The following is a 14,377-nucleotide window of genomic DNA, read 5'->3' as shown; positions in this document are numbered from 1 at the left end:
TGGCAGCTGGAACTGGAGGTGGCAACAGGAGCATCCCTCAGGTCCTCTTCAGACTTCCCATGCAGACACCATCTCTTTTCCTTGTGTCAATGTACTGTTCCACCTGGAAGTCAACCTTTCTGCCACCTGAGCTGCACAGATCTGAAGACATCCTTCATTTGTCTTGATCACTGTGTTTCCCTTTAAGTTGCCATGGAATTCAAGCATAACACTGATGTAGGCCTCCCCTACCCCCAGCCACCTTTGGGGAACGTGGAAAGCAATTCTACTCCCTCTACTCCCCATTTACCTTACTGGTACCCATCAGAAGCCCTGAAACCATTGCACATCTCTTCTCTTACTCTTCAGTCTCTCTCTCCAAAACTTTTTTTAACAGATTCTATTGTTTCTTCTTTGCCCTCACAACCTCCCAAGCTCAACTCCCAGGCAATGAAAAGCATACATGTCTGTCTCCTCACGTACAAATGACTTCATAGGCCTTTCATAGCTCTCAGGCAATAGGTTCCCACCCTGAGTCCCTGCTGACCTCAATGAACACTCTGTCACAAGCAACCCACGTGGTTGCCAGTCACCTTCCTAAAATGTAAATTGGATCTTATTATTTCTCTTCTTAATACCTTCAGATAAGATTCTTATTTCCTGTAGGATGTAGGGAAAAAATATGCACTGTCCAAATGGTTCTCAACTGGATTCTGAAACCTCTGGGTATAGGCATGGAAACATCCAAATATTAACCCTTTCTTGCTACTTGTTAACTAAGAGCTCAGGCTTTCCTTATTAGAATAAGGTCTACACATCCCTCTGGCCAGCTCCTGTGATGTTCTTATCTCTAAGCAGAGTTGATTGCCCTCTTCTCAGCCTCCCTTGACTTGGGAGTTTACCTTAATTATAACTATACTCTGCAGCACTGTTTGTCTGCCTCTCCCATTACTTCACCAGAGGGCAGTGGCTCATTATACAGCCCAAGCTGACCTGGAACTCTGGATCCTCCTGCCTCTTCCTCCTGAGTGCTGGAATTTCAGGCCTGTACCACTACCCTTTAGAAAAGGTGTCTGCTGCTTTTATGTAATCAGCAACCCATGTTTCAGTAAGTCAAGCTAAATTAAAAAATAAAACAAAAACTGGAAATAATATAGAAAAGAATCAAGGATGGAAAAAGAAACATTCCTCAGAGAAAACTGAAAGGTGATTTTTTTTCTGACACATCATACATTTCTAAAAACAGAGATGACCATATTGTATGCAGTTTCATGTTTTTATCCCCAATTAACACCAACATCTTGCTGTGTTGTTTTACACCTTATATAAAAATTTAGGATGGTTCCCTAAAGTACAACAGATATAGTTCTCTAGATACTTAAATTTTCTTATTTTTAATGTTTACTTCTTATGTCATATGGCGATATAATTTATGAATATGCCTTTTGCTTCACTTCAGATTATTTCCTTCATAAGGAATCCCAGATATGGGATTATGAGTTCTAGGGTTATGAACATTCCTAAAGATTGAATTGTGGTGCTGGATTGCTTTCTAAAGAGGTTATTTCAGTTTACTCTGCCACTCACCATGTCTGAGAGTACCCTTTTTAATCTCACAAGTCTTGAATATTATCTTTTACTTAAATATTTACTAAAACAGTTGCCAACTAAAACGTTACAACTTCTGGTCTGTTTGCTGTTGCAGAGGATAGGATAAAATCAGGATTTGAGTCAAATATATATTTGGAATTGGTCATAACTGTGGCTCATTCCAGCTGGGTTACATAGAGCAAATTCTTTAACCCTTTTGGAGGCTCTCTTTATGCATTAGTATTTCTTTAAATGTTGATAACTGTTTTCACCGCAAACACTGGATTGCTGTAATCACAGGTGTATTTCACACCTGTACCTGACATGTATCAATAATAGTGACCCCCCCACACCTTCATTTTTATTTATTTAATTAGACAGTCGTGGGGCTTGAACTCAGGGCCTGGGCACTGTCCCTGAGTTTCTTTTGCTCAAGACTAGCACTCTACCACACCACCATTTCTGGCTTTTTCTGTTTAGCTGGTACTGAGAAATCAAACCCGGGGCAACCACCCTACCACATTCCCAGCCCCCGCCCCCTCATTTTTTCATTAGTGTTACTAATGTCTGGCTAATAGACTGTTTAGGAATTCAATTTGATTATTTTTAATCCATGAACAATCTCTTTATCATTGAACAATTATCTGGAAAATTCTTGCACTTCCAGAAGGAAAGAGCCTGAAGGAATCTTTGGGTGGTCTGAGCGATTATGTGGTCTTAAGAACCACATAAACCTGTCTGGTTATGCCTCGGTGGCAAAGCACACCTGGTTCCCATCCTTGAGGAATTTGCCATCTAAAGGCTTCGCGGCTTAACCCTCCAGTCTCGCGGGGCTTTTAATTGCTCTGGGGAGGCCTCGGAGGGCGTAGGTGGTAAACTCACTGGAGAGGAAACTTCGTGAGAGGAGTCAAGGGAGAGAACCAGAACGAGCCCCCGTAGTTCCGTCTCTCGCAGAAGCTCAGGAAGGCAGGAAGGACGGGAAGGAGGTGACTTATTTGTTCTATAAAAGTGAAGTACACTCTTTTGAGTTTTATTTGAATTCCAAGTCGATTCGCCCAGAGATACCACGTCAGGCAATCGCCCAGCAAGGAAGCCAGAGCAAATCTAGTTTTGAACTCTTGGCCCTTCGGAGCCGGCGATCAAGTGTTACCCCGCATCCCAGCGCCCAACACGGAGGCGTGGCCGGCCAGCCGGGCCCCGGGCTCAGTCCTCAGCGGGTTCAGGCCCGGGATCCACTTTCTCTCGAATCTCGAGAGCAATTGAGGGGGGTGGGCTGCTCTTTGGGCCTAAAGAAACCTTTAAAACGGACCCCTCCCCCGATCGGGAGTCGCAGACTCTTGAGGGTTTGGGGAGCGAATTTAACAAGAAAACGCAAGCTTCATCTAGTGGCTTAAAAACTGACCCCCAATAAGCGTTCCCCGTCGGCACAGCGAAGTTGCTCGGGGAGAGGCCCCCGTGTCTCCCTCCCAGCCCAGGCCCGCCGGGGAACCCCGCCGCTCTCCTCCCGGGAAGCGCCCCGGGCGGCTCCGCTGGCGCCCGCGGGAGTTTCAAGTTTCCACGGCGGGCCGGGGAAGGGGGGGGGGGGCGCTGGGAGCTCCGGGCGGGGCGGCTGCGCTTCCCGCCGCCGCAGGCTTCGCTGGCGCGGGGTCGTCTCGGCCGCAGGACGCGCTCGTTCGTCGTCCACCTCCCCCCCCCCCCCTCGACCTACCCCGTAGTCCCTCACCTCGGGGTTCCCTCAACCTCACCCCGCCCCTCGGAACCTCGCGCTTCGCGGCCTGAGGCGGCGGCCTCCGCCCCGCGGGAGCCCGCGCGCGCGCGCACGCACAGACTGTGGCGGCGCCGGGGCCCCGGGCCGACCCCGCCCTGACGGCGGCCGCGGCGTTGGCGCTCAAGGCCCGGGCGCCAGGCCCGTTGGCCGGCAGGGGGAGGCGGGGGGCGCGGGGCGGCCCCGCCTTTCCCCCTGAGGAGGCGCCGGGCGGCCATATTGCCGAGCTGTCTGCGGCGGCGGTGGCGGCGGCGGCGGCGCCTGCTCCTTCCTCCCGGGCGGCCGAGCGCTCGCACCACCGTCTCGCTCGCTTCGTTGCCCTCCCTCCCTCCCGCCCTCGCTGCCGGCAGCCGCGACGCCCCGCGCTCCGCCTCAGCCACTCGGCGGCGGGGCAGGACCCGCTCACTCTCGGGGTAAGCCTCCGGAGCCGTCCCTTCCCCCACTCGCGTTCGCGCGCTCCGCCGGAGACACTGAGCTGGCGGCGGCCGCACGTTGCCGAGGCCCCGCGCCGCGCGGGGTCTTGACGCGCCCCAGCCGGGAGTCGCCATGGCCGACGGCCTGCGAGGACGCGCGGGAAGCGCGAGGCTCCCCGGCCCGGAGATGCCCCGCGCGGCCCCGCGTCCGCGTCCGGCCTCGGCGGCGGCCCCGCGCCGGGTTCCATTCCGGGGCCGCCGCAGGGCCTGAGCTCGGGCGGGCGCGGCCCGGGGCCGTCCAGGGAGGGCGTTGGCCGAACTCCCCCCCCCCCCTCCGACCGGCAGTCTGAAAGTGGGGTGTCGGGTTACCCGACCGCGAGCGTGCGTTGCGGGGTTTGGGGTGCAGGCCCCGGCTCACTGCCCTCAGCCCCGGGTCCTGGCCGTCGGCGCTACCTGCTGCAGCAGCCGGCCAGGGGGGGGATGCGGGCGGCGGCCGGGCCCGGGAACTTTTCCTTGGCTGCTTCTACCCGTCCGGTCCTGAGTCTTTAAGAAGCCCACCGAGAAGTTGGCCAAGGGGGCGTCACCGACGGACCCCCCCACTTTTCCTGGAAGGGTTCCGAACTCCACGCGCGAGCCAGCTGGGAGCGCGGGGCCGGGCGGGCGGGCGGGCGGGCTGCTTCCCCGGGCACGTCGGGGCCTGCGCGGCTGGCCTGGGGCCGGAAACGTGCGCGGTGGGGTTTTCCTTTCCTTTTTGGTCTGGTTTGCCGCCCCCCCCCCCCCCCCCCCCGCCCATCTCCACTCGCCTATGGATGAGATCGCACATCTGCTCATCAAAGTATATGTTTTAAGATACCAGTGAGGTGTCTTTGTGTTTTGGGGGAGATGTTGGGGTGTAGCGTGGAGCCCCCCCCCCCCCCCGGGCTGTCCGGTGGCACTCAGGACCGGGCAGGATGCAAATACAAAAGCTTCCGATAATAAGGGTTTATTTGATACACGACTGGGACACAGACATTGTAAGCTATTGTTGACTGAGCGTACTTTTTAGTTTTAGAACACTAAATACTCCCCCCCCCCCCCCCAGGATGGACAGAACTCGGGAAGAACAATTGCCCTGTTCGTTTTTGTTGGATAAATAATAGTTTAATCCCTTTGCCCGCAGCAAAAGAGCAAAATTAGATTTGAGAAAAGGCTACCACTTTGGGGTTGCAGGTCTTTTTTTTTTTGAAAGATGAGAATTTTGTGTGTGTGTGTTACTTTTCGCCAGGGTGCGTATATCTTCGAGGGTAATCATGCTTTTGAATTATGACAACATGTAGAGTTACTCCTCTTGAAGTTAATAGTGTACTGTAAAAAGGATTTCATTGACTTTGTTTCTCTGCCTCTTCACTTTAAAATGTATTTTGGAACTTAAGCAGTTGGTATACTGTTAGTAAGGAAGGAATAGACATTGAGGTGCTTTAGAGTTTTTTCTTTTTTAATGAGCTAGGATTTGATGATGGCACTTGGAAATGTTAGATTCTTGCTTTTTTGAGACGTTGTTGTTAGAGCCGATATCCTACACACATGAGTTTGTAGGAGAGTCTCAAAAGTGTGGAAAGACGTAATTAATGTCCATATCGGGAAAATCGTTGAATTTGTTCCCCCCCCCCTTTTTTTTTCGTTTTTTAAATTGTTATAACTCAACTGGAAATGAAGTTGTTTTCTCTGTGATGCTAAGAAACGACAAGTTTGGCTGTGCTTTTCCTCTCTGCTAATTGTCAGTAGCCCTGGGGATGAGAACAACGGTTTTTTGTTTATTGCTTCACCATTCCCAAGAGCAGAATTGGATTTTTTTTTTTTTTATTATTCACTGTTTATCTTTGGCAAGCTGTTGAGGCAGAAGTCTTTGTGTTTTTACTTTCAGTTCTCAAATCTTTTAATATATCCAACTGTACATTCTGTGTACAGAGTCTGAAGTGTTGAACGATGTTGCTGAGTTTTAATCCATTTTACAAGGTAATACTGCCTTTTAACCAGTGGGAGTAAATTTGAACCAATATTAGCCAAAGATCAAAGCCTAGGACAATAGGTGCCATAAAGGTTGTAAGTATGGAGCAGTGCTGGAGGGTAGAGCCCATGCGGAGAATTTCATCATTTTGCGGTGAATTTGGAAGTCTAGGATGTCACCTGATGGCTCCTCCCACAGCATTGGTGGGTGCTAGTTTACTCTGATGGGACCTCTGGGTATAGCATTTGGTGGAGCTGGATTGGGTTTCTATAGGCTCCACTCTTACAAGATTAATGGTCACTGCTGGCTCTTCTGGGAACCTCCCTGACTTCTGTAGCCAGGAGGTAAGCATACTCATTTCTTTGGTGGTAGAGGTGCCCCTTCTCACCTCAGAGAGTTCTATCTCAACCTGTTTTAGAGAAACCTCACCTGGCCTCTTCATTTGTTAAGTTCCTGATTTATTTCTCTTTCTGTCCTATTTCTTTCTTTTATTACTGGGGATTTAACTCAGGACTTGATACTTGTCAGGCAAGTGCTGTAGGTCTTGAACCACACTCCAATTTAATTTTAGGTTTTTGTTGTTTTGTTTTTGGTGAGGGTCTCTTGCTAACTTTACCAGTGTTGGCCTCAAACTTCTGTCATCTGCCTTCTGAGTAGCTAAGATCATAGATCTAGGCTACCAACCCCAGCCCTAGTTCCTGGTATATTTTTTAATGTTTATATTGAATTACATTTAAAACCATTTTTAAAAAACAGAGTACATTTTTGGCATAGCTATAAGTTATATCTTCCCAGTTGAATATATCTTTCTAATTACATTTAGAAAGATGAAAAGGAAAAGGTAAAAGTTTTTATTGCCAGAACTCCTGGTTCTATTTTTTAAAAATAAGTTAGCAATTCCTAGTTTGTAGAAAATGCCAGTACTTGCACAAGTATAAGCATCGTTTTAATCTTTCACTTGGCATCTTAAAGTTGGTTAAGATTACCTTGTTATTCAAATGTTCATCATTCTATTGAAATTATGTAATTTTCTATGGTAATTCTCAGAAGTGTTTGTGTAAATGCTTGTGCAGATTTTCTTGAAAGTGGAAGTGAAGCTCATTTTTTTCTTCTCTAGAGTTTGGTATGTAACTGACAATTTAATAGTCATATGATAGGTATCTTAACTGGAAACTCTTTAGACAGGAATAGTGAACTGTATACTTATTTCTGTTTTCTGTTTAATAGTGAACGCTAGAGTCAGCTTCCTGGAAGAGATGGTTTCATTCAGGTAGGCTGTTGTGTAAGACACCCCCTGCCTCACTTATACCAATCCTTGCATAACTGCTTAGTTTTTCTACAAATGTCACAAGTATATAGATTCTATAAACAAAGTAACTTTACATCAGGTGATACAATGATAAATAGTGCCAAGTGTGGTGGCAGGTCTTGAGTTCAAGACCAGCCTGGGCTGCTGCATAGTGTGACTCCATCTCAAAAAAAAATGCTAGTTACTACTCTTCATAATTCATATCCATAAAAAATAGTGAGTTGATCTATTTGAGAAGATGGTTTCTATTACCCGTTTAGAGCGGGGGCCAGGCTAACTATGGACAGTGGATTGAATCCGCTGTTTATTTTTGTAATTGAAGTTTTATTGGCACATGTACATGACATTCACTTGTATATCACCCATGGCTGCTTTTGAGCTTGGTGAAAGGCCCTTATGACTAACAAATGTGAAGTTGTTACAATGTGTCCCTGAAAAAGGGAGCTAATCCTTGGCTAGAAAAAAAAAAAAATCCTTCAAAAAGATACTGTTAGCCACAGTATCAAAGGAGGAGGTGCTGTATTTGCTAGGATGATAGAATTTATAAAATTAGTAAATTGAGTGATGGAGACATTCCCCTCCCCCAGTTTAGTTAGTTTGTAGGCTTTCAAGACCGTAATATTTCTTTTATTTGTGAAAAGTTAAAGTCAGATAGGACTAGCTGCAAGTGAGTTTGTGAGCAGTTTTCAGTTTTGAGCCTTTACATTATTTTAAGATGTTTTAGCTGCAAATAACAGAAAATAATCTAACTAGCTTAGCCAATGAGGAAATTTAATATCTTACATAATAAAGTTCAAACGCTCAGGAAAGACTCAATAGAGACACCCATTCTCCTTCCAAAATAGCTGTTGCAAGGACTAGCATCTCATCCAAATAGTATCCAGAAGACTGAGTGAAACATCTGCCTGAGTGGTGCCCTCTTCCTGTCATTGGCCAGGCTTAAGCATACTTCTTACCTCGCCAGTCACTGGCACAGTTAATTGACTTAACCCTTTCTTCTATTTCTGCTCCCATTACTTTTCCTTAGTCATATAGTAAATGTCTTGAATTCTTTCCTCAAACCAAATGAGATTAAAGATAGATCTGTTACACATAATCATACATTATTTAGTACCAACATGTGAGTTTACATTCTTGGGCACAAAATTGTGGAAGGATAAACACTAATTTCTATATAAATACTTGGTAGGATAGGGTTCCTGGGCTATAATGTAGCCTCCTGGCTGTTTTTGTAAGTAAGGTTTCATTTGAACATATTATAGCTCATTTGTTTACTCAGTAGCAAAGTAGTTTCAACAAAAATGTACAAAACCTAAAATATTTGCCTACCTGTCCTTTACAGAAAGTTTGGTGAGCCCTGTTTCAAAGAACCAGTCATAGCCAGGCAGTTGTTATCACGTGCCAAGTAGTCTCTGCACTGGAGGATGGAAAGATGCTTAGGTTTTGAGGAGTCTACACTACAATGAAGAGACAGGCACTGTATCACGCGTGTGAAAAAAAATATCCTGATGCCATTGTAGTGGCATAAAGGGAAATGGAGGACATAGGAAGTCTCACTAAAGACCTTCAGCTCTTTAGACCATTATGGAATGTGTAGGAGGGGTTAAACTTTGTTAGCACTTTTGATATTTAAATTGCTTATATAAGTTCTGAGCTTAGAAAAGCTCGAGAAAGTTTGGTTATTAAGCAGAGGTTTGACTACCATAAATCAAATCAGTATACATGACAATTATAGTCATTAATTGTGTCAGATTACCTGGCCTTCAGATTTACCTTGGTTGTTAAATTAACTGAGACTGAAACCATTTTGGATAGGGATGATAAATGCCTGTTTGTTGTTTGTTCTTGTTTTCTATTAGCTTAGTCATTTTATAGCATTAAAGTGAAGGGAAGTATTATCCTTGACAATCAGTAGAAAAGTTTCAATGAGTATTACATGGAGGCTTAATTCATCAACAAAAGAAGAAACATTTGAGACACACCTGAGGCACCATTTCAGTTTCTCAGAAGGGGCATTTGATATCACAAAGTAGAAGATTAGTGGTTTTTGTGGTAGGACTGCCTGATTGGCTGCATGAGAAATGTCTAATTTTAAAGATATTTAAGAAATGTCCAAAAATCAGCTACTGCTGTATAATATTGGGTGCCTCAGAACATATAGAGTATAGAACTGTCAAATAAGTCAGTTTGAAGTAAACTGAACTTAGGTCAATTTGAGTCTTTGGTTCTTTGTTTCTGTGGGGGTGGTGGTGGTGGTGTTGTGTGTGTGTGTGTGTACATGCATGCATGCATGCACACGTGCGTGTGTGTGTGTGTGTGTATGTGTGTCAGTCGGGCCTGGGTGCTTTCCCTGTGTTCTTCAGCTCAAGGTGAGCGTTCTACTGCTTGAGCCACAGCACCACTTCCCTAAGTCTTTGGTTCTTTACTGCTGCATAGATGACTTAACATATACCTGTCTTTGTCTTACTGTTTTTAAGCATCTATTAAATGAATTTTTTTTGGGGGGGGGGGGGTCCAGTCGTGGGGCCTGAACTCTGGACCTGGGCGCTGACCCTCAGCTCTTCAGCTCAAGGCTAGCACTCTACCACTTGAACCACAGCACCACGTCTGGCTTTTTTCTTTTTGCTTATGTGGTGCTGAGGAATCAAACCCAGGACCTCATGCATGCAAGGCAAGCGCTCTACCACTGAGCCACCTTCCCAGCCCCTATTAAATGAATTTTTAATGTTTTCATAAGTGTAAAAATGAAGGAGTTGAAGTGGTTTTAACTTTCTTTTTAGCGCTTAAAGTTAATAATTACAAATGGCAATGTATCTTTCTACTTTAAGAAAAATACAGATATTCTTGAAAATTTACAAAACTTTCACAAGAGAATCTATATTCAATGTTCCAGTTTACTGTTGTAGTTCTGCAAGTTTTAGAAACTTCCTTTGTGCTTTCATTTTCTCAAAAATGTTAAATATTTCATTTTCGTGACAATATGCTTAAAACAGATTACTTCTACATGAGCCAGTACTAAATACCTTACTTAAGAGTTGTCCATCACCCTTCCCAGAAATCTACCTCTTTAAAGGTGATCATACCAGCTAATAATGTACACTTAGGACATCTCTAAGAGTTTGTGTTTTTTTTTTAAAAAAATTAATCTTCAAATAATTGTAGGGGGGGTAGATAACTTGCCCATTTATGTGTCCAATGTAAGGAAGTCTTTAACGTGCTGCTTCTCAACGAATACCAGCTAAGGAAAGCAGAATAGGATAGTCGGAAAGCTTAGGACTGGGCTTGAGGAGCATTCTGACTTTCAAGTAGGAGAAATTTGCAGGAGGAGGGAGGCAGTTCCTGTATAGATAAGGTGATACAGGCACATGTCTATAGGGTGAGCCTTCTATATATGCTGAGAGTTTGGGCTCTTTGTTCCTGGAAATCAAACTATGTAGGTAAAATGTATTGTTATTATTGATAATAATCGGAGCTAAAATAGAATCAACTTAACTCTTGTGTTTTTAAAAAGTTCTTGTGTTTATATTTATATATATATATATGCAATATATGTATATATTTCATCACAAATATAAGTAGCCAAGGCATTAACAGAATTACTAATTTCGTTAGAAGTTCTAGACATTTTTATAATAGATTAAAGTTTCAAAATAACATTTGTAGTCGTCATCTCTTACAGATTTAGGCATTACATCTAATAGTAGATACTGTTAAAGCATTAATTTGGAAGCAACATATATAGCATATTTTAAAAAAATCTTGATAATTGTGATCTAATATGGTTGGTTTCCTTTTGTAATTTTGTGTTCTATGCATTTATTTTATGCACTTAAAATACTTAAAAAAAACCTTTTCTAAACCATGTGCTGATGGCTCACACCTGTAATCCTACCTACCCAGGAAGCTGAGATCTGAGGATTGAGGTTTGAAGCCAGCCCAGCCAAGAAAGTCTGTGAGACTTAGTTTTATCTCTAATAAACTACTTAGTAAAAGCCAGAAGTAGTGCTATGGCTCTAGTGGAACACAAAGAGGCTCAGGGATAGTGCCCAGGCCCTGAGTTCAAGCCCCAAGACTGGCAAAAAACAAACAAAAACCAAAGAAAAAACCACTCAAAACAAAAAAAATGACACTTTTCTAGTAGGAGAAGATTCCTAACCTTCCCCAGAGTTTTCCAACCAGGGGGAAAAAGTGATCTAGTACTTGTGTCAGTGCCCTTACTGCTTATTCATTTAATTTATACTTTAGGATTTTTTTTTTCTCAGAAGTTGATGGAGACTACATTGGTGTTCTGAGGCCATTCCAATGTCAAAAGTTGGAGACAATTGAAGTTAGGCTTGGGGAAAATTACGTCTAAAAGTCTTTTTAGGCAGCCCGGTATAAATTGATGGAGAGGGTATGGGTAGCCTAAGTCACTCTTGCAGCTCATTGTGAGAATCTGCTGTGCCACTGAGGCAGAGCCCCTACATGAAGCTGCTCCAGGGTTTGAGGAAGCTGAGGCTCTTTTAGGGCCAAGAAGAGAGTTTTTTATGTTTTAACATAAGCCATTGTGTCTGGATCCATACCACAACATGGCAAAGTCTGGAAATGGGAGACAGCATGTTGGCTGCATTTCCTGAGACCACTGGCTGGTATGGTGCTGCCACAGTGGCAGCTCATCACTACTCTTGGTGTCCCTGTGGGGCAGGGGCAAGGCAGGACCGCTGCCAGGGGTGTAGCTTAAGTGGTAGTATGCCTGCCCACTGACTCCAGTACTGCCCACTCCCCTCTCAGGGGTAGGGAAAATTAAGAAAATTTAATTAAATTTAAATTAAGAAACTCTAGAAAATTAAGAGTTGGATAATGGAGTAATTTTTTTCTCTTTTGTGAGGGAACAGGTGAAATACATAAATATTTGTTATACAAACATCTTTGAAATGTAATAGCTCAGGCAAATTATGTATTATTTAAGACGACACAAACATGAAGTTGGCTTCAGATTAAAGGTGTACTTTCAGACATGGCTTGGTTTCTTAATTTTGCATGTGATATTTTATAAATTATTCTGAATCATTAAATTGGCTGATCTACTTTGTGTGGGATAGAAAGGGGTTGAACTCAGGGCCTGGAGAGTCCCTTATCTTTTTTGCTCAAAGCTAGTATTCTCCAACGTGAGCCACAGCTGGTTAATTGGAGATAACAGTCTCACAGATTTTCTTGCCTGGGCTAGCTTTGAACTGTGATCATCAGATCTCAGTCTACTGAGCTCAGGTGAGCCACTGGTGCCAGGCTCAAATTTATGTTTCAATTACATTTATACATAGCTTTGTTTTAGAAAATTTGAGGTAGAATTCTTGCACATATAAGATATTGGTAGCAATATATAAGTAGATCAGTGTGAAATAGTTTTGAAATTGTCATTTGTTAGAAACTTAAGAATCAGGGCTGGGAAGGTGGCTCAGTGGTAGAGTGCTTGCCTTGCATGCATGAGGCCCTGGGTTCGATTCCTCAGCACCACATAAGCACAAAGAAAAAAGCCGGAAGTGGCGCTGTGGCTCAAGTGGTAGAGCGCTAGCCTTGAGCTGAAGAGCTGAGGGACAGTGCCCAGGCCCAGAGTTCAGGCCCCACGACCGGACCCCCCCCCCCCCCAAAAAAAAAAAAAGAAACTTAAGAATCAAACACTTATACTGAATGCTCTATTTCTCTACATCTAAATATCCTTTAGAGCAGCATCTGTTTTTACCTAGTTGTAAGGAGTTAGATTCTGCCTTCCCAGTTAGCCTCACCTTTGTCCTTATGTACAAAAACAAAACACCTGACAACAGTCCCTCTGGAGTATGGTATCTATCATGCTATCTCACAGAGTTTTAATCATTGGCTATTGTAAAGGATTACTGCCAAGAAAAGATTATACTAGATTTCTTTTTTTTTTCACTTTTATTTCCCTGTGGGTTTATTCCAGAAGCAAAATTTCATGTTCAAAAAAGCTTTGTAGCTTTTGTTACATATTAGCAGCTTTCTTCCTAGAAATATGGTCCCAATTTATGTTAATATCAGTGATATTTACCCAATTGCTTATCAACAGTCTGCAATGTTCATTGGCATATGCAATGCTTAATTTCCTAGTGTAGTGAAGACTTTGAGTGCAGTGTTAAGTATTTTGCATAGCAACTTTATTATGGCTGTTGTGTTTTTTTGCTATTATGGTATTATAATTTTGATACTTTATTCTGCTTATATAGGATTTAAAATATTTACCTGCTTTCATAATTTATATACTACCTTTACTTACAGTAGTCCTTCAAATCTAGATTGTAGAGGGGCTGTATTGAGTTTGAACCCAGAGCCTAGTACTCATTTTGTTTGCTTGGTAGTGGTCTTTACCACCATGCTTCCAGTGCTGCATTTTTATTTTTTTTTTGGGTGGAGGGCGCAGTTACTGGGGCTTGAACTCATATCCTGGACATTGTCCCTTAGCTTTATTCACTGAAGGCTGGGCTCTATTACTTGAGGCCACAGTTCCACTTACGGCTTTTTGGTGGTAAATTGGAAATAAGAGTCTCGTGGACTTTCCTTCCACAAAAAGGGCTAGCTTGAAGCATGATTCTCAGATCTCAGCCTTCTGAATTAGCTAAAATTATAGTAGTGCTCTACCACTTGAGCTATAGCCCTACCTCCTGCTTTTTGGTGGTTAACTGGAGATGAGAGTCCCTTACTTAACTGCCCAGTCTGGTTTCAACCTTGATCCTTAGATTTCAGTCTCCTGAGTAGCTAGGATTAAGGGCATGAACCACCACTGCTCAGCTGAATATTTTTTAGAAGCTTCATTGTGAAGGCCTGGACTATCACAGTATTGCAAATGTGTTAGAGGGTCTAAATAAAATAGTTTATGGAATGTGAGGTGGAGCAAATAGTATTATATCTAACTCAATGTTTTATAAAATCATGATCTTGGTTTGCTAACGTGTTATTAGTGAACATTAATATTTTCTCACTGATTAGTGAAATCATTATATATTCAGATTTACCTTATACCTTATAATGAGTTACCATTTACCTTATAATTTAGTTCATGGTTTCTCTTTTGGTAGGAGGGCAATACTGGGATTTGAACTTGAACCCAGACCTTTTTTTTTTGTGACTCATGTGGTCCCTGAGCTCTTTTTGCTCAAGGCTAGTGCTCTACCATTTAGAGCCACAGTGCCACTCCAATTTTCTGGTAGTTAGTTGGAGATGAGAGGCTCATGGACTTTTCTTCCCCGGGCTGTCTTTGAACCACAGTCCTCAGATCTCAGCCTCCTGAGTAGCTAGGATTATAGGTGTGAGCCACCAGTGCCCAGCTTCTTTTCTGCTTTTAT

General features: G+C 43.7%; 1 protein-coding gene across 1 annotated transcript in view; it reads left to right on the top strand.

Annotated features, from left to right (window-relative positions):
- Window positions 1–3,520: 3,520 nt before the first annotated feature.
- The window catches only part of Rdx (radixin), a 44,126-nt gene continuing 33,269 nt past the window's right edge, over window positions 3,521–14,377 (top strand). The window contains exon 1 of the mRNA XM_042682699.1: window positions 3,521–3,747. The gene's annotated coding sequence lies outside the window, so the exon portion shown is untranslated. The remainder of the gene's footprint in view (window positions 3,748–14,377) is intronic.

This window comes from Dipodomys spectabilis, unplaced genomic scaffold (assembly GCF_019054845.1).
Source record: "Dipodomys spectabilis isolate Male_0828 unplaced genomic scaffold, ASM1905484v1 ptg000076l, whole genome shotgun sequence".
NCBI lineage: Eukaryota > Metazoa > Chordata > Mammalia > Rodentia > Heteromyidae > Dipodomys > Dipodomys spectabilis.
This window is presented reverse-complemented; position numbering and strand designations above follow the sequence as displayed.